We start from the raw sequence: 23615 nt of genomic DNA, 5'->3' as shown, positions 1-23615 counted from the left end.
CTAAAATTTCTGTTATGTTTGGTAATGGGTATTTATCATCTACGGTTCTCTCGTTTAACTTTCTGTAATCTATTACTAGACGCCATTTTCTTTTTCCTGTAGCATCTTGTTTTTTCGGGACCACCCAAATGGGACTCGAAAACGCTGAATTGCTATCTTCTATTATACCTTCTGCTAACATCTTATTTATTTGGGATTTAACTTCTTCTCGGTGAACTTCCGGGAAACGATATGATTTTGTATATATTGCAGAATCATCAGTAACATTAATTTTATGTTTAATACTATTAGTAAAACTTAAGGGTATGCCTTCACAATAAAATATATCTCTGTATTGGAAACAAAGCTTTTTTAGTAATTCTTTTTCTTCTTTGTTGCAATGATTTATCCTTATATTTTTTAAATTCCTTTTTAACATATGATCATCATTAATAGACGTTTCTTCGTCAGTTTCCATCTTTCTTATAAAATTAGTATTTACTATATCTAATGGTTCTATATCTAAGGGTTCAATATTACTTAACGTTGTCTTATATTCGCTCATATTCGTAATAGTGGTTATAGCAAAATTATTTTTTACGTTAACTACTGCTTTAGGCATTTCGATTCCTTTACCGAAATTTTTATATTCTAGTATACCTAATCCTTCATTTAATTTTACCGATATTTTGACTATTTGCTTAGTTCTAGGGGGAATAATTATTGTATGATTAAAAGTTGCTTTGGGATATAATATATTCTTTTTACTGGGTTCAAAAATTATGGGTATAGTTACATAAGGCGTTTTCATTTGTCTCGTGTTGACATTAATTGAAGCTTTTAATTTTTGTAATAAATCTATACCAATTAATCCATCAAAATTTTCGCTAAATTTAAAAACATAAAACTTATTATATTGGTTTACTTTAAAAATGTTAAAAGCTGGAATATTAATTATTTCATTGTGCATGGAAATTCCGTGAGCCGTCTGTATATTAAAATTTTCATAAGAAATAAAATTTTTATAATATTTATGCGCTAACTGTGGAGAGATTAAACTTTTGGAAGACCCTGTATCTAATAAAAATCTGGCATTGAGTTCTGGTATAATAATATGTGGTAAATCTGCTATCGTTGTATTTAAGTATATTATGTCGGATTGTAATTTTCTTGGGTCATGCAAAAATTTACGTTTTCAACATTTTGAGTTGGATTGTGATATGATCTTTCATTTGTGTTGTCTTGAGTTTGATAAGGACTGGATTGAGTTTCATAATTGTTCTCGTAAGGCGGTAATGAATAGGGTAATGAACTTTGAGTTGGATATTCGTAATCAGTGGGAATATTATTATTTTCAAAGGGATTTTCGAATTTTATTTGATCGTTATTTATTTGTTGATTAAATAATTGCGTGGAAGTAAAATGTGGTTTAGATCTTAAAGAAGTATTTCGTGAATTTGTATCCATGGGTTCTGGCTGGTATTGATTTTGATTTTGGGGTCGATTATTAACATATCTTTGTTGAAAATTAGAATTATTATTATTGAAGTATCTTGGTCTAAAATTAGAATTATTATTGTCGAAATTTCTTAGATTGAAGTTAGAATTATAATTATTGAAATTTCGGAAATGATTTTGGTGTGGTTGGAAAGTATTGTTAGGATTAAAATTATTATTCTGGTATTGCGGTCTGATATTTTGATATTGGTAAGGTGGAAATCTCATATTAGGGCGATTTTGTTGAAAATTATTTCTAGGAATAAAAGTTTGATTAGAATTATTGTTTCTCGTAGGAGTATGTCTCGATGAGGGTCTAAAAGAATTTTGTGAGTTTAAATTATTTCCGCGTTGTAACGAATATAGAAAATTCTCTTCTTCGATAACGAAGCACATAGCTTTCTCTAAACTGTCTGGGTTTCTCAATCTAATATTTGTTTGTAACGATAAGGGTAAGCCTCTAATGTAAGTTTTTAAACATAAGTCATCGTAACTTTGTATTCTAATTAATTTTTCTGGTGCTTTAATATTAAGGGTATTTAATTTTTGTGCTACTAAACTACGTGTTTCTTGGCATCGCATGCCGAAATTATAAGGGGTTTCATTTTTGAAAGGCCTCAACGTTATCAGGTCTTGGATAAGGCAATCGAGATCTCTCTGATCTCCAAAACTAAGATTTAGGGCATTCTTTACAAGTTGCCATGTATTTAATTCTGTCCTAGAGCCTATTAACATTTGAGCTCTTCCATTTAATTTACCTAATATAGCTCGAAGTAAAAATGTATTCAAAGTGCCATCTGTTTGGCTAGCAAAATTAGTTATTAAATTTTCACAATTTTCAATAAATATGGTTAAAGTATGTGGATTACCATCATATGCTGGGATAGAATCTAAGTATAATTTTAACAGTTGGTAGTTTGTTTGAGCCATTTCGTTATCTTTATTACTATTTGGTTCTAAAATTGAATTTAATTCTGCTACAAGGCTACTTAAATCTAATTTACTATCAGTTTCACTCATTAAATAGCTATTCTTTTTATTCAGATACTATATCAACTTGCAATAAAATATAAAATATGTTTCAACTTCAAAATAATCAAATATTTTCAAAAATATAATAATATAATATAATAATAATATTCTTTTTCTTATTTAAAATAAAAATCTTTGTAAAATCATAAAATCTTAAAAAAAATCGTTTACTGTCGTTAGCTCTCTGACTATAAGTATTCTCAAATATGTATAGGAAAATATAAAATGGAATAATAAAATGGAAAAAATAGGAAACACTTACATTAAAATGTAGAATTTCAACATTTCTGCCTATAGGATTCGACGATTTTGTTCTTCTCCCAGGTCTCGTTGAACTACTGCTTAAAATCTACTGCCTCTAGGGTTCGACGATTCTTGTTCTCTCCCCAGGTCTTGGTGATACCTTGTCTAAAGCTGATCTTGGACACTTTCACAAAAAGTTCGGTTTTCCGGTAAATCGTTAAAACGAAAAACTACTCGCGAAATCGTTCGATTTTTGTAACGTAATTTTGCGACGTAATTCCCGAAGAATCCTACTGACTGCGCCAGTGAAGTTTCTAAGTCCAAGAACAACGTTTTTAAAAAGAACTTTATTGACAAGGGACTACTTACTACAGTTAAATGCAAAATAAGAGTGACGCTATATAATGCAAAAGTTTATTTATAAGCTCGGTGACGCCGAGGTGTGGTCGAGGTGAAGCTTGCTGACGCTGTCCTTTTATTATTGGTGATTTAGCAGTTCTGGCTTCTTAACTCGCATTTTAAATCTGCGAGGCAACATATTTTTTTGCATACATATTATCACTGTAGTTACACCCGAAAAATAATTTAAAATCATAAAAATTTACAAAAATGTATCGCAAATTTCTTCAAATGGAATTTGCGAGGCAATGGCATAAATATGAGAACTGGCACAATTATTATGGTTTCAAGTTTATTTTTGACAAAAATGATATTACGCAAAAAAAGTATGTTGTATCGCAGATTTAAAATGCGTTTATCTCGAAACTGTTGAGTGTAGCGAAATGAATATAAGTATGTATACCTTTTTTAAGTAAAAATATTAAGAGAATAAAAATTTTGATTCAAAAAGTATGTAGAGTGGGGGATAAAAAAACTGAACGTATTAAATGAGCACTGAAAGACGTATGTGGCGCCCTCTGGGTAATACATCATTTTTGGTGGCGAATTTAGATTTCTCATCCCAAAAAAACCCCGCTTACCAAATTGCGTGTTGATATCCTATGCCTGTCAGGAAATATTCAAGAATAAATAAAATAAAAGTTTAACTTTGACACCCTGTGTTTCGGTTATTATCAACTTTTTTACTAAGGTAAGTTAGCTTAAATTGACCTATTTTAACTTCAGGAATCTAAGGATAAGCTATGGCCCATTCTTTACCAAACACCCTGTATATGCTTCATCGACCTGGAAAAGGCGCTTGACAGAATTCGAAGAAAGAACATATGGAAGACACTAAAATAAAGGGGAGTCGACAGACACATAATAGAAGTAATAAAGAATATGTACAAAAATAATAAAAATACAGTAAGAACCAATAACGAGGAATCCAGAGAATTTACTACAAGTCAAGGCGTCAAACAGGAATATGTGTTGAGTTCACTGCTATTCTCAGTGGTACTGGATAAAACAATAAAGAAAGCCAAGAGAAGAATGAGAAAACTAACATTAGGATACTGGCAAATGAAACAGATTCAACTATCGGAGCTACTATTTGCAGGCGATATGGTATCTACTATCTACTAATAGCAGAAAACAGAGAAGACTTACAGAACAATCTTGAAATTCTAGAGGAAGAACAATCAAACATAAATATGAAAATTAATACAGAGAAAACAAAAAAAATGATATTTTCAAATACGAAGAAGACACACGCAATAGAATTAGACGGAAAACAACTAGAGCAAGTGGAATATTTTAAATACCTAGCTAGGAGCAATAATTGAATCAAATGATAAACCATACATGGAAAAAAACGAGAGAATGGGACGAACAGGAAGCTTATTTAACACTATGAAAACAACGTTTTTGGAAAAAAAAAGAGATACCGAAGAAGGTAAAAACGGCAGTCGTTAGATCAGTAGTTAGACCAACAATCTTGTATAGCAGCGAGACACGGACATTGATGGGAGACAAAAATCCAGAGTCAATGCAATGGAAATGAGGTTCCTGAGGAAAACAGCAAACAGAAAGAGGACAGACAAAATACGAAACGAAACAATCAGACAAAACCTAAAACTAGAACCAATCAATGAAAAAATAGTAGAGGGACAACTTACATGGTTCGGGCACGTGTGTAGAATATCGAACGAGAAACTAACAAAACGAGTGTTCGAAACGAGAGCGCAGGGGAAAAACAAAAGAGGAAGACTTAGAGATATGTGGGTATATGAAATAAGAAAAGAAGTCGAAAAGAAAGGATTGACATTGGAAAGTGCAAGAAAACTAACACACGGTCAAAAAGCATGGAGACTACAATGCCGAATTCAACTCCACCAGCCTTACAGCTAAAGGTAGAAAGACTTAGATATAAACACCAGCAAAACCAAGCTAATGATCATCAGTAAGCAAAACATAATTGGAGCAAAATTGTATGTGAACCAAATGAGAATTGAACGTGTCTCACAATACAACTATTTGGGAACTATAATCAATGAGTCGTGACAATACTCAAGAAATTAGATATGTCGCATCGGAAAGGCAAAAAGTGCATTATTGACTATGAGCTCTGTGTTCAAGAGCCATGACCTCACTCTAAAAACAAAAATAAAGCTACTCAAATGTTACGTGTAATCAGTGCTTCCATACAGAGTAGAAACGTGGACATTGAAGGCAGAAATTCCACCGAAATTTCAGGCTTTTGAGCTATGGTTGTACAGAAGGATCCTGAAGATACTATGGACAGACAAGGTCACCAATGAAGAAGTACTACGGAGGATGAACACAACCGCAGATTTAGTCAAAATCGTGAAGGGCCGTAAGCTGCAATACTTGGGACATATAATGAGAAATCAAGGTAGATACGAGCTACTCCAGTGCATTTTACAAAGTAAAATTGAAGAAAAAAGGGCCCCAGAACGAAGAAGAATATCCTGGTTTGCTAACCTGAGAGTATGGTATAGAAAGACCTCAACACAACTATTCCGTATAGCAACCAACAAAGGCATCATAGCCAAATGATCGCCAACGTTCGGAACGGACAGGCACCCTAAGAAGAAAAGCAGAAGTAAGAAAGGACGCCCTACAAAAATAAGCTTGATGAAGCGGAAGCAGAAAGAATAATTGTAAAGCTATGGAGACTTGCAGAAAGTACAAAAAGCAAGTAAACCGACAAAGCGCCTTATTATCACTATATACTTATGGCAAAACGGGCATATTAATACTGAGATGAATCACTAGGTTGTAAAGTCTAAAAAGGTCATAATGAAGTATGCATAAAGAACACGACCCGATACAATCACAACAAAAAAACTGGGTATTAAAAATAGCAAAGATGGGAATACTGAGAGGAATTACATGAAATACGCAGAGAGATCGAAACAGGACCGAAGATTCTACATCAGAAGAAAAACGAGCAAAATTGCTTATGGTGATAAAGAAGCATCAAAGAAATGAACCAACCTCAACATGCGACAGCACCTAATAAGTGTATGTCATAATATGTAGATTAAAAAATGTAAAATGATAAGAAAACAATACAAGTTCATAATCCAACAATTCAATCAGGTTTTTCTATAAAAGAAATAATGTAATACACTTGCATGTCACTGTATTTGAAAATTTTAAATAAAAACGATGTATATCCCTATTATTTTACTTATTATTTGATTAACAACTTACCATTTCCATCAATTATTCTGTACATTTTAAATAATGCACCTTGAAAGGACGCCTGAAATCGAAATAGAACCTATTCACGTTTGATACATGAACTTTTAAAATTATTTTGACAAGCAATGGTAGTGTGATGCGCAATGAAAATTGCGTATACCGGTGTTATCACATCACGGTACGCAAAAACCTGTTTGTATTTTTCATGAAGTACTGAAGTCATTCCACCACTAAATTAAATTTGAAATGAGTTATTAACAGTAAATGGTAGTAGGTACGTACACACATCAAAAATATCTAAGGAACACAAGGTGTTTTTCTCATTTATAAATAAATTTTGATTGGGTTTTAAAAGTGACATAATGCCTGATTAGTCAGCAATTAATTCATCTAAATTTCAGTAAAGTATGATTTCTCTAGGATAAACTAATCAAACCAAGTTAATCTCTTTTTCTTCAGCCTTTTTGCATCCACTCCTTGACAAAGGCCTTCCCATGAGTTCTCAATTCTTCCCTATTTTGTACTATTTTGTGCCAGTTTCTCTCCATATTTGCTTTGATATCGTCTAGCCATCGTTTTAGTGATCTTCCTCTACTACGACTGTGCTTGCGTGATCTCCAATGTACAATGTTTCTCGTCCACCTTTCGATGTGTTGTCGTGCCACGTGTCCTACTCAGTTCCATTTCATTTTGCGCAATTCTTTCAATTACATCTTCCACCTTCATCCTGCTTCGCACGTCCTCATTTCGTATACATATTATGTTCCCTCAGAGATACTCTTAGCATAGTTCGTTCGATCGCCCTCCGAGTCGTTCTCAATTTATTGGCTTATACCTCTGTAAGTGTCATGGTCTCCATGACTGGTAGAATACAACTGTTGGTTGAATACCATTTTCTTTAGATGTATTGGTACCTTTTTGTTTTTCAACACATCACTGAGTCTTTCAACTGCTTCCCAAGCAACTGCGTAACCAGAATGATCCTAAGGGGGGGGGGTTACAACTTTAAACTGGCTTAATTTGTCAACAACACATTATGGTGTTAAGCGTATAGAGCTCAAAGCAGATCCCAATGGGGGGATTATAACCCCCAAACCCCCCTGGTTACGCCTATGATAATGTTACCCCATATTTTTTGATGAACTGTTGCCAACCCGCAATTGCTTTTCTCTTGAAGAATCGTATAAATTCTAAAAACCTAGCTTTTCTACAAAAAAATTTATACCATAATTTTTTCATGGACTATATATTTTGGCCTTTAATTTTCTGGTGTATTTTTGACAAATCTTAAAAACATCAAAAATCGTAATCATTCTTTGTTCTCTTTATATGTTATATTTTCGTAGTATTTTTTCCATAATTTAGCTATCTGTTCTGCATTTGTCTGGATTTGGTTTGTGGTATCCCTTACCTACTGCTGTTATTTCTTTGTGTTTTCCTTTCTTTATATTTATGTTTGATTGTTGTCCAAAAGCTTCTACTTTTTGTTGCATAGTTTTCCTGTAATTCTTCTTCAAACTCTTCAAAGGTCTTTGTTTTTGATCGTCTTATGGTGTTTTTCGCTAATCGTCCAAGCCTTTTATTTATTTTCTTACAATTCGGTGGGCGATATCACTCCGCTATGAGTGAAGATGCCATGATGATTATGATGAAATAGGAAGAAAACACCTCTATGCGAATAGGTGGAATTATTGTTCCACACTAGTGGATAACAAATATAGCTAAAAATCTAACTGATATCAGGACATATACAATAAAAATAATTAACAGTTGATCCAGTCCTAAAATCTTTGTTTTAAGAAACCTCCCAGAAGAAAATCTTCTAAAAAGCGTCGTTTTCACAATTTTTTAATGAATACTTTGAAATCCTAAAAGTTATATTGAAACTTGATATTTCATGTCTTTCTCGATTGCTCTGTATTTGGCATGTCACCTTGGAACATTTCAGTTATACTTTATACTCCATGTATTTCTCATTTATCAATACACAATAACTTTTTCTGCATTATCTAAAGTAGCATAATATTTATTTTGTTAGAGTATGCGGTTGTCTTATTATCTAGTCCAGTCACTTCATGAACTTTCTTGTGCACATTGTACATGTCATGTATCTTTTCTAATTCTTTGATTTCTGAATATCAATCCGCCATCCACTTTTCTTTAGCCGCTCGTATTTGTTGTTTTACAATTGTTTCCTTCTGTCTTTGCTTTGTCCTGTATTCTTTGTTACATTAAGTCTAACATTTATTCTGTTATACATTATTGTTTCCTGAAAATATTAGTTACATTATAATCTAGTATCTTGGTGATATGTTCACGAAGTAATTCCATGTTTTCTCAACATTTTTGGTTGTTCCTTCCATTCTTTCATTGTTTACGTCATTTTCGATTTTACTTTTGTTAACATCTGAAAAAGTAAATACTTTGCTGTTTTTCTCCATTTGTTTTAGCCTCACTCTTGTATCGGCGACTCAAAGGCTGTGATCAGACTCAATATCTGCTCCAGTAACTCTACCGACGGAGTTCCTAAATGTTTTGTTGATAATAATCAATCTGATTTCTTATTATACCTGTTAGATTATCTCCAGGGGTCTCCAAGTATACAGTCCGCCAGGATGTAGCTTATAGTATGTTTGTTATTACATATTATGTTCTAGACAAAATCTAAAGAGTCTATCCCCCCTCTGACCATATTCCCCATACAAGATCTGATTTGGTATTAAAATTGCTATTATATATGTGATTTCGTTGGATTTTAAACTTTTAGTCCAGAGTAATAAGGATTTTCTCGGGACACTCAAAGATCCAGGTAGCTGACTACTTTTTTAGTTATTGTAGATCTATAGGAAGAAAACCTACCTGTTTCCTGCCTAGAGTTCGCGTCCGTTTTTTAATTATTAACAATTTAGTGCAAATAATCGCGATTTTTTGCACTTCATTCAGAAGCTAAATACACTGCGGTGCAAAAAAATCGATCCACTGAAAATGTGGTCATTTTTGATGTTTCGAATTTCCTAAACCTGTTGTCCGATTTCAGTGATTTTTTACCACGTTATAGCCTTATTCTTTGACAATATCTCTGTAATAATATTGTTGCTAGACAGTCAAACTATCATTGTATACCGGGTGTACGAATCAAACTGTGCTTTTTTCTCAAAGTTCGCATCACCCTGTGGACTATTCTGGCATTTATAAAATACTGAAATTAAAACCCAACTCTAGCCTCAGGTTTTTTTAACATTTTGTCTTTCGATTCATTCGCTTATGTTTAATAATAACAAAGTTAGGTACTAACAACTGGCCATGTTCGTCATCAGTACAGGGTGTTCCTAAAATATTTGCGCAAAACTTTAAAGAGTCAATGACAATTTGATTTATAATCATATGTCCGCAAACGCTTCGTTTTCGAGATACGGGATGTTCAATTTTTTTTACAAACTGATGATTTACTTATCGCTTTAAAACCAGTTGAGATGTGCAACTCTTTGGTGGGTTTTAAGACGTAGTTATTGCACATTTCTTGACATACAATTAAGAATTTAATATTCACCAGTGGCGCGCAAACGGGTATTATGACCGATAATATTAGTTGAGAAAAAAACAGTTTGATTCGTACACCCGGTATACAATGATAGTTTGACTGTCTAGGAGGAATATTATTACAGAGATATTGTCAATGAATAAGGCTATAACGTGGTAAAAAATCACTTAAATCGGACAACAGGTTTAGGAAAAATCAAAACATCAAAAATGACCAAATTTTTAGTGGATCAATTGTTTTGCACCGCAGTGTAGTTGACATAAAATTGCAAAATTCAGTTTTTTAGAACATTTAGAAACCTTCAAAATACCGATTGCTACGCAAACTGCAAAATAAGTGAAAATCGTTATTTGTTAATAACTTTTACTAAAACTACCTTAAAACTTTATAGTGTTTCACCCAAAGTTGGGTATTGGCGTACTTAACAAACCTTCAAAATTTGAGACCGATCCATTAATTAGTAAGAGTTATTCTATTTGTTTATCCCAGAGACCTTTATTTTGCAATAAGATAAGACAGAAAATAATGAAGATAGGGCAATTCTGAGTATGCCAAATGAAAGTAGAAGAGTGATAGTATCAAAATGTATTAAAAAAAGATAAAAAATAATTAATATAGTCAAAAATCCTAATGCCAAATTTTTAAAAAATTGTAGTTTATAAACATTTAGAATGGTGTCGGCCGGTATGCGCTCGACCGTGTTGCGCCCTTACCTGAAATCGGCCGGTTTGCGCTCTAACACTTTCTTAATGGAGATGTATAGCTAATTATTTTCTTATATCGACCGTTTTGCGCTCTCTTCTAATCGACGTTTAATTTTATTCTACCATAACGATCAGGTAACGGTTAGGCTAGTAAAATTGGTTTTAAAAAATCATAAAACTATAAAAAAATGGATATAGTCTAGAGTCTAAAGTCTAGATGATGTGCACAGCAATTAGAAGGTGGAAACACAAAAAAATCTTATGTATGTCTTTGTACTCACTTTATAATGCTAAAAAAATCACGGCTTTTAGATTTCAATGCCTATTTTTTTATAATTCTCATTATAGAAACATGGATAATTTTGTTTTAATTACTTGCTTAATAGCCTGTAGATATAGTAAAAATTGCGATAAGTTTTTATTTTAACATTTAAATTTAATTTAATATCTCACTGAAGTATGTGGTTCTTGATAATATTACGAAAATTAATGTCTAAAGACGGAAATACCCGAAAGTTAAGTTAGGACCGAAGGGTTGGGTCTTCCTCCTTCCCCACAGATTTTGAGTCAGGTAGGTTCACCAGACTATTATTGTAGAATGAAATTAAAATTATATTGCAAGAGAGCGCAAATCGGCCGATTAAGGAAACTATAGTAGTTAGATATTTCTATTATGAAAATTGCAAAGCGCAAACCGGTCGATTTCAGGTAAGGGCGCCAAACGGTCGAACGCAAACCGGCCGTATTCATTTAGATTAACTTTAAAAATGTTGTCCGCAGAAAAAATATTTTTATATTTTCGAAAAGATAGTATTTTACCACGAATTTTCAAATAAAAAAAATTAGCCTGGGTTCATTTGGGACAAAGTTAGCCATATGTTTTTTTTTAATTCACAGCTAATTTTTTTATTATAATTAAGGAATCTCATCAATGCCATTTTAAAGAATGAGATTTGAATTTTTTCTTAAAAAATTTGCAGACATTGTACCTTCACAGCACCCTCTACGATTTTTCAAAAATGTAGTTCAAACGATTACTAGGGGGAACCTACAAATCCACCGAGTTTTTTTTTTTCGTGGAATTTATGGCTTTGGTGAGAACCAATTAGCCAGACTATGTTAGATTGAATAATTAAGTTGTCTAAATTGTTTCATAGTATCAAACTTGAGCATGATGTATTCATTTGTTTTGTTAGTAATATGTAGCATTAGTAAGGTGTTTAATTTCTTTTTTTTTTTTCTTCGCAGCGCTAGGGCGTCAGCCCGGTTCAACACCGCGGAGGTTTCAGCCCTCTTTGTTTTTTTTGTTTTATTTTTTTTTTGTTTTATTTTTTTTATTTTTTTATTTTAATTGGTTTATTAATTTTTTTTTGTTATCACCATTTTTTTCCTGTAATAATGCTTTACATTTAGTTTCTTTCGCAGAATTGCTTACAAAATTGGTTAGTAATTTTACAATTTTAGTTTACAATTTATGATGTGTTGATGAAGTACATAAAATATATCATTATTTCCTGAAAAAATAATACAATTTAGGTCTATTGGAAGGTTTATATTGTAGTGAATTAAGTTTTTATATAGTTTGTTAATGTTTACATTATTTATTGGACATTCAAGTAAAACATGTACCAATGTACCCATTTTACCACAACTACAAAGTGGATCGTCTGTAATTTTCATTTTGTGCTTATAATAAGGTGTTAGTGCATGATTAGCACGTATTCGATTTATTGTGGCGACAAAGTTTCTGTTTGGTATTTTGTGAAACCATGGTTTTCTGGGGATTTTTTGCTGGTGTTTACAAAAGTTTGTTCCGGTTGTTGATGCACTGTATAGGTTATGCCACATCTCATTTATTTTGTTTCTTGATTTAAGAATAAATCGGACGGGGGTAGTTTAAGATTTAGTTCTTCTCCTGATGTTGAGGCTGTTTTTGCTAAGGCATCCACCATTTCATTACCTGTTATACCTGCGTGTCCCTTTACCCATAGATATATGACTACTTTATTCTTGATGTGTATCTCATTATGTAAATACAGGATTTTTGCTTCAATATGATTAACTGATCTATTTATTTTAACATTTTTAAGTTTATCTACTGCACTTTTGCTGTCCGTACATATTATGAATTTGTCGTGGTTAGAGCCGAGTATGTATTTCATAGCTTGCACTATTGCTGTTAATTCTGCAGTGTATATGGAAGCTTCCTTTGGTAAAATAAATTTTTTGTCAGTATTTTCCTCAAAATGGTAAAAGGCACAACTGGTATATTCTTTTGACTTTGATCCATCAGTGAATATAGAATCATAGTTTGGCCAGTATTTGTTTTTTGTTTCGTTGAACTTTGTTTGATTGATAGGTACATGCTACTTCTTGACTTTCAAAATAGTAGGTTCTAATTTCACGTGAAAAAATTTGTTCAGGTGAGTAAATTAAAACCGGGAGGAGTTGGTTATTGGAATAGACTATATCTGTAATGTCAGCTATTTCTGAGAAAGTTTCTACTATGAGGGGGGTTTTCTTGAAGTGCCAGTATCTATGGGTAAAAACTTGAATTCTGAATAGTGTAATTTCAAGATATTTAATTTCTATTATTTGTTCAATACCGATATCCTTAATTTCTATTTTAAATCTGATAGGTTATTTACCGATTGCTATTGTTGTAGTTTTCTGAGATGAAATTGTCATATTGAATTCTTTTTTGCAGATTATATTTATCTTTGGCTATCAGTATTGCGTCGTCTGTGTAACAGACTATTTTTAAAAATATCACAAGGAAAAATTCCTGGAGGATTATTCCAAGGGTTAATTTGGAAATATTTTTAACATCATTTAAAATCAGATTATATAATGTAACCCCAACTGTTTAAAATCAATTTAAGGGTTTTTACCCGTACATTTTGGTGGCTTAAAGCATGTAAACCTGTAAGTATAACTATCTATTCACTTTTTTACCTTTGTCAAAATTTAACCTCACGTTTGTTTTACTTATAGAGTTATACTTATTTTAGGTGATAACACTGATGATGGAATATTGATTCCGAAAACGTTTTGTTGTGATACAGCCCTTTTTAGGGATTTTAAATATACCTTTTACAAAATAAGGTTTTTATTTTTTAGACTATTTTTACTTCTTTGTTTCCCATTCTATATATAGGGATGGACTAGAGCCGAGCCGAGCCGAGCTATTGACAAGCTTGAGCTCGGCTCGAAATTTCGAACCGAGCTCGAGAATAGTTCGAGCCAAGTCGAGCCGAGCTCGAGTTTGTGACCAGCCCTACTAAAAACTAGTAGGCTACTTTTTTGCAATTGATAAGAAATAATTAATTTTCTAAGCGTATATCTTTCAAATTCTGTCCGCTAAACCCCGACTATAATGTATACCTTTTTGGAATCAGCTCATTTTTATTGATCTGAAAATGTCACCAGATGTAGGCCTGGATCCCGCACAAACTTTGATGTATGGGAACATCGGAACAGTGACACGTTTATGATTATGAAAACTAGCAGGTTGTTTTTAAATTTCTCAATAGCAAACTTTATAAAATATATGAAAAATTGTTTGTCCAACAAATATGTTGGGCATTTTAATAAGTCCGACACGTAGCACATGTCAAATTACAGGAATTCTATTGGTGGTAAATAGCAGTCTGAATTTTGCGTGAGAGATTAATGAAAGAGTAACAAATCAATTCTAAGTTCTGTCCGACAAAATACATGGAACGTTTTCGTAGTCTGACGTTCCAAATTTTTAACCTGTTCCACAATTAAAACTTCCACTGTTCCAGTGTTCCCATACATCAAATTTGTCCGACTAGACACCGTCAAGCTATTAACAAATTTTCAGCTTGCTTTATAAACTTTTTTTTGGTACGCTGGATTCAGGCCTATAGGTTGATACATTTACAAAAAATCCGATGACGTCGTCATCCTGGATCAATCCATGCCAAGTGGTCCAATATAAATTAAGGTGGTTGCTTGACTTTCTTAAATATTTTTTATTTTTCTACCTTATAAACTTCTGTCTATAGAGAGTACAAAATCGCATTCATTGTATTAAAAAAAAATGATTTTGCCGATGACGGCCAAAAGCCTATCGATCATTTTCACGGAAAACATGGCTTCGCTCTTTAGCCAATATTTTCACTGAGGTTTGATCTAGAACAATAAATCGAAAACCAAACTTTTTAGAAATGTATACTCTAAAAAAAGGCCTATATCATTATTTAATTTCAAACTACCTTAAGGCCTTAAATGAACCTCAAAGTTTGAAAAGGTAAACTGATAAAATGCCATTTTCAGCATTTTTTAACAGCATAAGGCAAGCCGATAATGGATTGTAATTTTTTTATGAAAAATACATAGGTAGATACTTTAAATAAAAAAAGTTTGAGCTTTGAGACTTGAGTAAATTTTTTCAAAAAAAATCTCAAAAATGTAATTTTTTGAAAAATCTTAAAGTTTGACCCCTTATATCTCTGATGGGCACGGATGAAAAAATTTGAAATTTGGCTGAATGTTAGCCCGTAGCAAGTAGAATAAGGAATATAAATTTAGAGTTGCAGACTTACGTCATATAGGAGTTACAGGCCTAAAAAATGGCCAAAAATCAAAATGGTCAAAATTTGAGCGTTTTAAAATTTGATCTAGTTTCACCAGATTTCACAATGAATACAAATGTATACAGGGTGGGCCAAAGAAAAGAGTTCGCCTCGATATTTGGCAGTTATTTGATTTTAAGGGAATGCCGAAACAGGTCGATTTTTATTTTTAAATTATAATTTTTTTATATATATTTCATACATATACTATATAGTGACATCATCTATCTGGGCGTGATGACGTAATCGATGATTTTTTTAAATGGGAATAAGGGTCGTATGCTATCTCATTAGTGACTCATGTTAGTGACTGTATACAATTGAGGTAAGAAGTTTTTTTGGAAATGGTTTTTATCATGAATTTTCTGCTCAATAGTTGTCTTCTTAGTTTAAGAGGAGGTTCCACGGCTTCAGCTTGTGTAATGTTTATGGGCGTTGACTTTAGATATCCCAGGCAAACCCTTAAGCATTTATTTTGTTGTATCTCGATTTTATTTAGATGTGTATCTGCTGCTGTTCCATAGAGTTGACTTCCATAATCCATTATTGATCGTACCATTGTTTTGTAGAATAGTAAAGCCGTATTTGGGTCTGCTCCCCACTTTGCTTTACAAAAAGCTCTTAAAATATTTATAGAATTACTTGTCTTTTTGATAATTTGGTGGATACAGTCCTTCCATAATAGTTTTCTATCTAGATGCAGACCAAGATATTTTACAGAGTTACTAATACAGAGTTTATATTTTCCTATTGTTAATTGTCTTTGATAGTTGTTTCTGTTTCTAGAGAAAATACATATATTGGTTTTGGACTCGGATATGGAAAGTCCCATGTTGTCTAGGCATTTTTGGATTTCTGTAAATTCAGTGTTGATATTTTCTATACATTTGTCCTCTGATTTGCTACTGGTGTAAATAACAACATCATCGGCGTATTGAATAATTTTGGACTTTTGTGATATAACATTTTCTATGTCCATTGTGTACAGGCTGTAGAGGATTGGGCTCAGGATACTACCTTGTGTTAATCCAAATCTACATATTCTTGATTCCGAAATTTCGTGATTTATCTTTAAGGAAACTGATCGATTAGAGTAAGCTGATTTTATGAAGTTGGCAAAGGAGGTTGGTAGACCAATATTGATGAGCTTCTCTTCTAGTATATTTATTTGAACATTATCATATGCTGAAGTTATATCCAAAAATGTGGCCAAAGTGCTGTATTTGTGTGTGAATCCTAGATAGATGTCATTTACTAGTATCGTTAGGGGCTCTAAGGAAGATATTCCCTTTCTAAAAGCATTTTGTGAGTCAGGTAATATTTTTTCATTTTCTAGCCAATATTCAAGCCTGTTCTTTATCATTCTTTCCATGGTTTTAAATATACACGTTGATAAGGCTATGGGTCTATATGAATTTGCATTTCCGTTCTGCTTTCCAGGTTTTTTGATAGGTACTATGATGTATTCTTTCCACATCGGTGGAAAGGGAATCCTATTTATCCAAATCGAATTGAACAATTCCAACAGGGCTTTCTTATGGTCTAAGGGCATTTTATGCAACATATTGTATGAAATGTTATCCGCCCCGGGAGATTTATTATTTGCTGATTTAATGCAATGATCGAGTTCCCATAATTGAAATAGCGATTGTAGAACAGAAGTGTTCCTATTTACGGTAGCTATTTGTTGAGTAATGTTGTTTTCAACCCATGGAGGTGAGATTTTTGTGTGGAATTCGCTTATCCAGTCTTCTTTGGGGTTTATTGGGGGTTTATTTGCTTGTTTTCGGTTTTTATATCGGTTTACCTTGTTCCACACTTCTTTAATTGGTGTATTTTGATTTAGATTTTGGCAATAATTTATCCAGCTTTTTTTCTTGGTTTCTTTAAAAGTTTTTTTAGCTACTGCATCAAGTCTTTTATATTCTGTTAGATTATTAAGATTTGGAGCCTGTGTGTAGGTTAAGAAAGCTTGTTTTCTTGCTTTAGCAGCTATGTTACAGGTTTCGTTCCACCAGTCCTTCGAGTTATGATTTCTATTTTGTGTGTTTGATTTTCGTAAGGGAATTGCTTTGTTGGCAGCTTTGTTAATATTGTCGATAATGCCCATTAGTGATGATTTTGGTTCTGTTGCTTCAAGTGTAGCAGTGTATACATCCCAATTAGCAGCCTTGAGTCTCCATATATTATGTTTTGTCTGTTTAATTTGCGCAAGCGGGATATTCCTTCCAAATTGTATGTGTATTGGTAAGTGGTTAGAGCCATAAGGTTCTTCTAAAGTAGACCAAGTAATTAGTTGTGTCAGATCCTGTGTACAGAGGGTCAAGTCTACAGCTGACTTCTTATTGTTTGCTAATGTAGGTGATCCGTCGTTCATAATTACTAGGTTGCATTGTTCGATAGCTTCTAAAAGAATCTTGCCATAAATGTCGTCATATCCATCGTTCCATGCCAAACTATGTGCGTTAAAGTCGCCCCCAATTATGAATGGTTTTGGAATTTGTTCCAAAAAGTTAGTCCACTGTTGTAATGATATTCTAGTTCTCGGTTTAAAGTATACTGAAACGAAGTAAATTTTTTTATGTATATATGGAAAATTAACCGAGATACAAGTATGCTCAAAGTTGATTGTAATTGGAATTGAGACTTCTTGGTATATTAAGTCTGATTTTAATAAAATGGCAGAGCCACCGTACCCGTCGTCCCGGTCACAGCGAATATTGTTGAAGCCTTTAAAATTATAATATTTTTCTGCTTTAAACCATGTTTCCGATAGAAGTGCCACGGAGTAGTTGCCCCTATCTAGTAGATATTCAAAGTTATTTTTATTAGAAACTGCCGAACGGCAGTTCCATTGAAGAATATTTATTGTCTGATAGTTGAGGTCTGAGAATGTGATGACGTGTTTCCATTTATAGTTAATTTGACTAAGTTTTCAAGTTCTTCCTTATTTACATTTATACTTTTTGTTACTAAAACTTTTGAGACAATTTCTATAACTAATTCTAATATTGAATTTATCATGCTCAAGTCTGAAGGAGATGCAACTGGATTATTATCAATATTTCCCTTATAGTTAATACTTTCTAATATTCCTCCCGTAGGTAATTGAGATCTAGGGGAAGATATAATTTCATTATGCAAAATTAATGTTGGATCTGGACTATTTGGCCGTTGTCTTTTAAATGTTCGAGAATTTGTACTATTTGAATTATTATTGTAGAATATATTATTAGTTGACATTTTGTTAATTGAATTTAATGGAAATTGGGTGGGTGTATAATTATTGGGATTTAATGGAGGGAAAGTTTTGAGGCAGGAGAAGTTTGTAGTTTGTTCAGTATTAATGGATGTTACTTTTGCATAGGAGTTTCTGGGGAACTGTTTGTTGGCGTCTTGATAACTAGTATTATTGGAAGATATAGCGTCTTTAATAAGTTTTTGACGCTGAAATTCTTGACACGCGCTTAAGTTTGTAGTAAAATGATCTCCCGAACAATTAAAACATTTTGGAGTGAGATCGGTCTTTTTACATTCTTTTGAGTTGTGGGATTCTTGACATTTATCGCACCTAGCCTTGCTCTTACACTGCCCACCTGTATGTACTAATCGAAGACAATTAAAGCATAATAACACCTTTTGTTTATACGGTTCGACTTCCTTTAGTACCTTGTTGATTGTTATATATTTTGGTAGCACTGGTGACTTAAAACTAACTATACATGTTTTTGTTGGAATGTATTGAGTACCGTTTTCATCTACTTGCCTCCGATTTAATCTTGTGACTTGAAGGACTTCAAATTTACAGTGTAAATCGTACATTTTGATTATGTTCTTAACATACTCTACTGAAAATTCTGTGGAAATATCTTTTATTACGCCCTGTCTAACTAAAAGAAACTTAGGAATGTACATGCCTAAATTATTTTTTGTAAATATTGCTTCATTTTTTTTAGATATGATATAATTAGCCGATTTATAATCTTTAAATTTAATACGTATTTTATTTCTCCCTACTGCGTCAATGTTTACAATTTTTTCATGAATTTCTTTAAAATTTGTGATAATAATGTCACCTATCCTTAACGCGTTTAATCTGCCTTGAAAATCGGGTGAATTATTTTCTAAATATACGTAAAAAGGTCCTACATCGTTTTGTCGGTAAAGAAATTCCTCCCTTTTTGTTCCTACTTCTTTATTTATGGTATTTGTTATTGAAGTTTGTACATTAGCAAAGTTATTATCGATAATGGGTTTATTATTAACAAGTTTTGTGGTACTTATCTGTGTAACCGGAACAAGATTTTGAAATCCTAACAGCTCCTCTCTTGAAGATGTTGCATGTTCTGTATCCATTTGCACCTCTAAAACATTTTTATCTGGGGCGTCGCCCCCGCTTACTGCACTCATAAGTTTTTAATGTCTTTATTTCGATTTCGCTTTTTTATTTGGTGTAATTAATTTACTTTTAAAGTTCACAAAATATTTATTTATATACCTAATTTATAAACACCGGTTTTAAAAACAAGCTTCTTTCCTACGCACGTCCGACTACCACGACGAATGAAAGCTGAATGTCCACCGAGTTAAAATACCGAAAAAGCAATTTCAAACGAATATAATTTTCTGTATCTCCGGATCAACTCAATGGATTTTAATCTTTCTTTTTTAATATGTATGTAATTTCTACGTACATTACAAAAAATATGGAATTTTTTTAAAAATTTATTAATTAATAAACAGTCTAATTTGTTTAAACAATTCTTGAAAAAATATTTTTTTTACAAAAATCTATTTTTTAATCATAGTATCATTAATGATCATAGAAAAAGTTAAAATACACTTTAATAAATAAATGATTTTTATTAGATAATTATTTATTGAAGATAATTTATTTATTAAAGTTAACCTAACTTAAGTTACCTTAACTTTTTCTATGATTAATAACGATAGCATGATTAAAATCATGGATTTTTGGGAAAAAATTGTTTTTTCAAAAATTGTTTCAACAATTAGACTGTTTATTAATTAATAAATGTCTAGACAAATTGCATATTTGTAATGTACAGAAAAATTACATACAAATTAAAAAAAAGAACGAGCAAAATATATTTAGTAGATCCCAAAATATAGAAAATGATAGTACAGTAAAACCTCCGTTAACCGAAATAATTGGGGGGAGACCGTTTCGGATAACAAGAATTTCAGTTAAAAATATCATTGTTGTTTGTATTCTTCTTGTATCAAATTACATAGTATTGGAGAGATATAGCTGCAAAACATCGTTGTCAAAGGAAAATACAACAAAAAATAGAATATTTCTTAAAAAAACACTCGTAAACATGTTCATTTTCCTTAATTTTATTGCTTTTTTTTAAATTCACTTTTTATTGACGAAATTATTGAAACTGTCAGCCATTTCGGTTAAACGATGTTTCTATTAAAAAGGTTTCGGTTAACGGAGGTTTTACTGTAGTTTTAAGTTGCCTTTTTTAATTTTTGAACTCGTGCATTTGTCGGCTCCCAGCTCCCCATTCACTTGCCACGACTAGTCACCAATTGAACTACATTTTTAAAAATTCGTGTAAAATACCAGCTTTTCTAATATGTAAAATGATTTTTTCTATGGACAATATTTTTAAAGTTATTCTAAATGTTTATAAACTACAAAATTTCACAAATTTGGCATTAGGATTTTTGACTGTGTTGGATAATTTTTTTTATCTTTCTTTAGTAAATTTTAATAGCATCAGTTTTCTACTTTCATTTGGCATACGCAGAATTGCCATATCTTCATTATTTTCTGTCTTATATTATTGCAAAATAAAGGTCTCTGGAATAAACAATTAGAATAACTCTTAAACTAATTAATGGATCGGTCTCAAATTTTGAGGGTTTGTTAAGTACCCCAATACCCAACTTTGGGTGAAACACTAAAGTTCTAAGGTTTTAGTAAAATTTATTTAAAAATAACGATTTTCACTTATTTTGCAGTTTGCGTAGCAAAAAATTAACTTTTTAACTTTCAAAAACCGGCATTTACTACCTGGATCTTTGAGTGTCCCGAACACGGTCTATTTCTAGCTTATTACCCTGGAGTATTTTTAATATTGCACTAAGCTTATTATACAAAATGTCTACTTCATTATCATATTCTCTTTCTGCAGTGCGGGCATTATTCTGTCATTTATTGAGAAATTTGTTTAATTCCGATGTTACGGACATTCCTACTCCATCTCTATGTTGTGCGTCGCCGTTAGCATTCCCTCTCTCTCTCTCTCTCTCTCTCTCTCTCTCTCTCTCTCTCTCTCTCTCTCTCTCTCTCTCCTATGAAGCTACAGCCAACGTCGGGCCCTGGCCTCCCCCAACATGCGCCTTCAAGTATGTCTGTCCCTGGCTGCTCTTCTCCAGTTGTCCACCATCAATTTTTCTTTAGCATCGGTTCTTACTTCGTCTATCCATCTCTAGCTTGGTCTTCCTACTGCATATGTTGCTATTGGTCGTATGATAGTTTTTAATATTTTAAACTTTACTTCCCTATGGATGTCTTTGGATCCAAAGACATGCGACAGAGAGAAGTATGTTTTGTATGCATTATCCGTTTCCGCATTTACTCCTCCTCGCTGCCATCCTCTGTTATCTGTGAACCCAGGTACGTGAGCTGTTTTACTACTTCAATGTTAGCGTCGTCTATTGTCAAATTCTGCAAGTTTTGTTGGTTCCTTGCTTGTAATAGGGCTTTAGTTTTATCTACACTACACCAATAGCTCAAATTTACCGGAAGCGTAAATGCCATATCTTAACGATTGATTTTGCTATTTTGAACAGGGGGATTCCTAGCACCCCTTACCCAGCAAAGAGCTGTCCAGAGCTATGATAGGGGCAGTGATTTTTGGTTATTTTCCCCATAGCAATATCCTGGGTAATAGCAGTGGTTTCCCGTTGCCTTCACTGTTCAGCGACCTCTAACTCTGGAAAAGACACTGCGTATATGCTTCTCTACTACTCTCTAAAAACCAGGCTGTCACAGAACATTGAAGTTAACTAACATCATAGCAAGAAGAAAGCCGAACTTGGTTCAATCGTTCAAGGCGTTGGAGGCAGCAGCAAAAAGAATGGGGCTACGTTAACACTAAAAAACTAAGTAGGTATATGAACGTTAGAAATAATAATCAAGTAACAAAACCCGAAGATCTAACGGTTAGAACATTCACTTTCGAAGGAGTAAGAGAGTTCATGCATATATCTAGGCTCACAAATCAACCAAAGTAATACATTAACTGCAGACATTAACAGACGTTGTATATCTAGTAAATCGAGCGTACTATGGTTTAAAGAAACTTTTAACATCAAACATAGTCACAAAAAGAACAACAATATTGATATACAGAAGTCTAATCAATCTCGTCCTCACTTACACGAGTTATAGCCATTGACCCCAAATAGGCCAATACCCTAAATCCGATGTGTCAACGCCTGAACTATGTCGACCTTATTCTTATTTCCAAACTGCAACTTGTGTATTATTGCTTATTTTTCAAATGTGTAATGTATTTCATTTCATTGATTATAATTCAGTCTGATATATTTCTTTGTAAAGTCGCATTTTTTACATTGCAACTATTAGATCGCAATAAAGTCAATTCTCGCACTTGTATTTTTAAAAATTGTTTTTTAAAAATCGTTCCGAAAAGGCAGAAACTATTAGTCACGTCAGAAAAGTGAACGATAACAAAAAGTGATGAAGAACGGTTATGTTGTTTTGAACGTAAAATCCTAAGACATATTTATAAAGGCGTATAGGAAAACGGATTATGGCATAGACCAGTGGTGCTCAGACTTGAACTACGTGGGATCTACCACATAAACTGCATGTGTCCAGCGATCGACTGCTAGTAAAATAAAGCAATTTAGGAAATAAAAAACTTGATGGTACATTCAGATGATAAAAAGTTGTAAAGTTGCGAGTGTGGTGAGTCTTTTCCATTTTTTGTATTTTTTCCGTGAATCGCGATCGACTTCAAAAAGTTTGGCGATCGACCGGTCGATCGCGATCGACCATTTGAGCACCGCTGGCATAGACGCTATAATTTTGAGCTTTACCACCTTTATAATGAGCCTAATAATGGTAAATCTATCAAAATAAACAGGCTGCGGTGGTAAGGCCATTTAGAGAGAATGAATGAGATGGTGCCGCCAAAACACATTTATAATCAAAGACCGGATGGAGTGAGAAGAGGCAGGCCCAGAGAACGATTTAAGGACCAGGTGGAAGACGACTGAAGAGTTTTAGAGTACGAAATTGGAAAACCAAGGCGAGGGATAGGAAGGAATGGAAGCTGATTCTGGAACAGGCCAAGATCCACCATAAGTTGTAGAGCCAATGATGATGATGAACATCAATGACGA

This window comes from Diabrotica virgifera, chromosome 10 (genome assembly GCF_917563875.1).
Source record: "Diabrotica virgifera virgifera chromosome 10, PGI_DIABVI_V3a".
Classification (NCBI taxonomy): domain Eukaryota; kingdom Metazoa; phylum Arthropoda; class Insecta; order Coleoptera; family Chrysomelidae; genus Diabrotica; species Diabrotica virgifera.
This window is presented reverse-complemented; position numbering follows the sequence as displayed.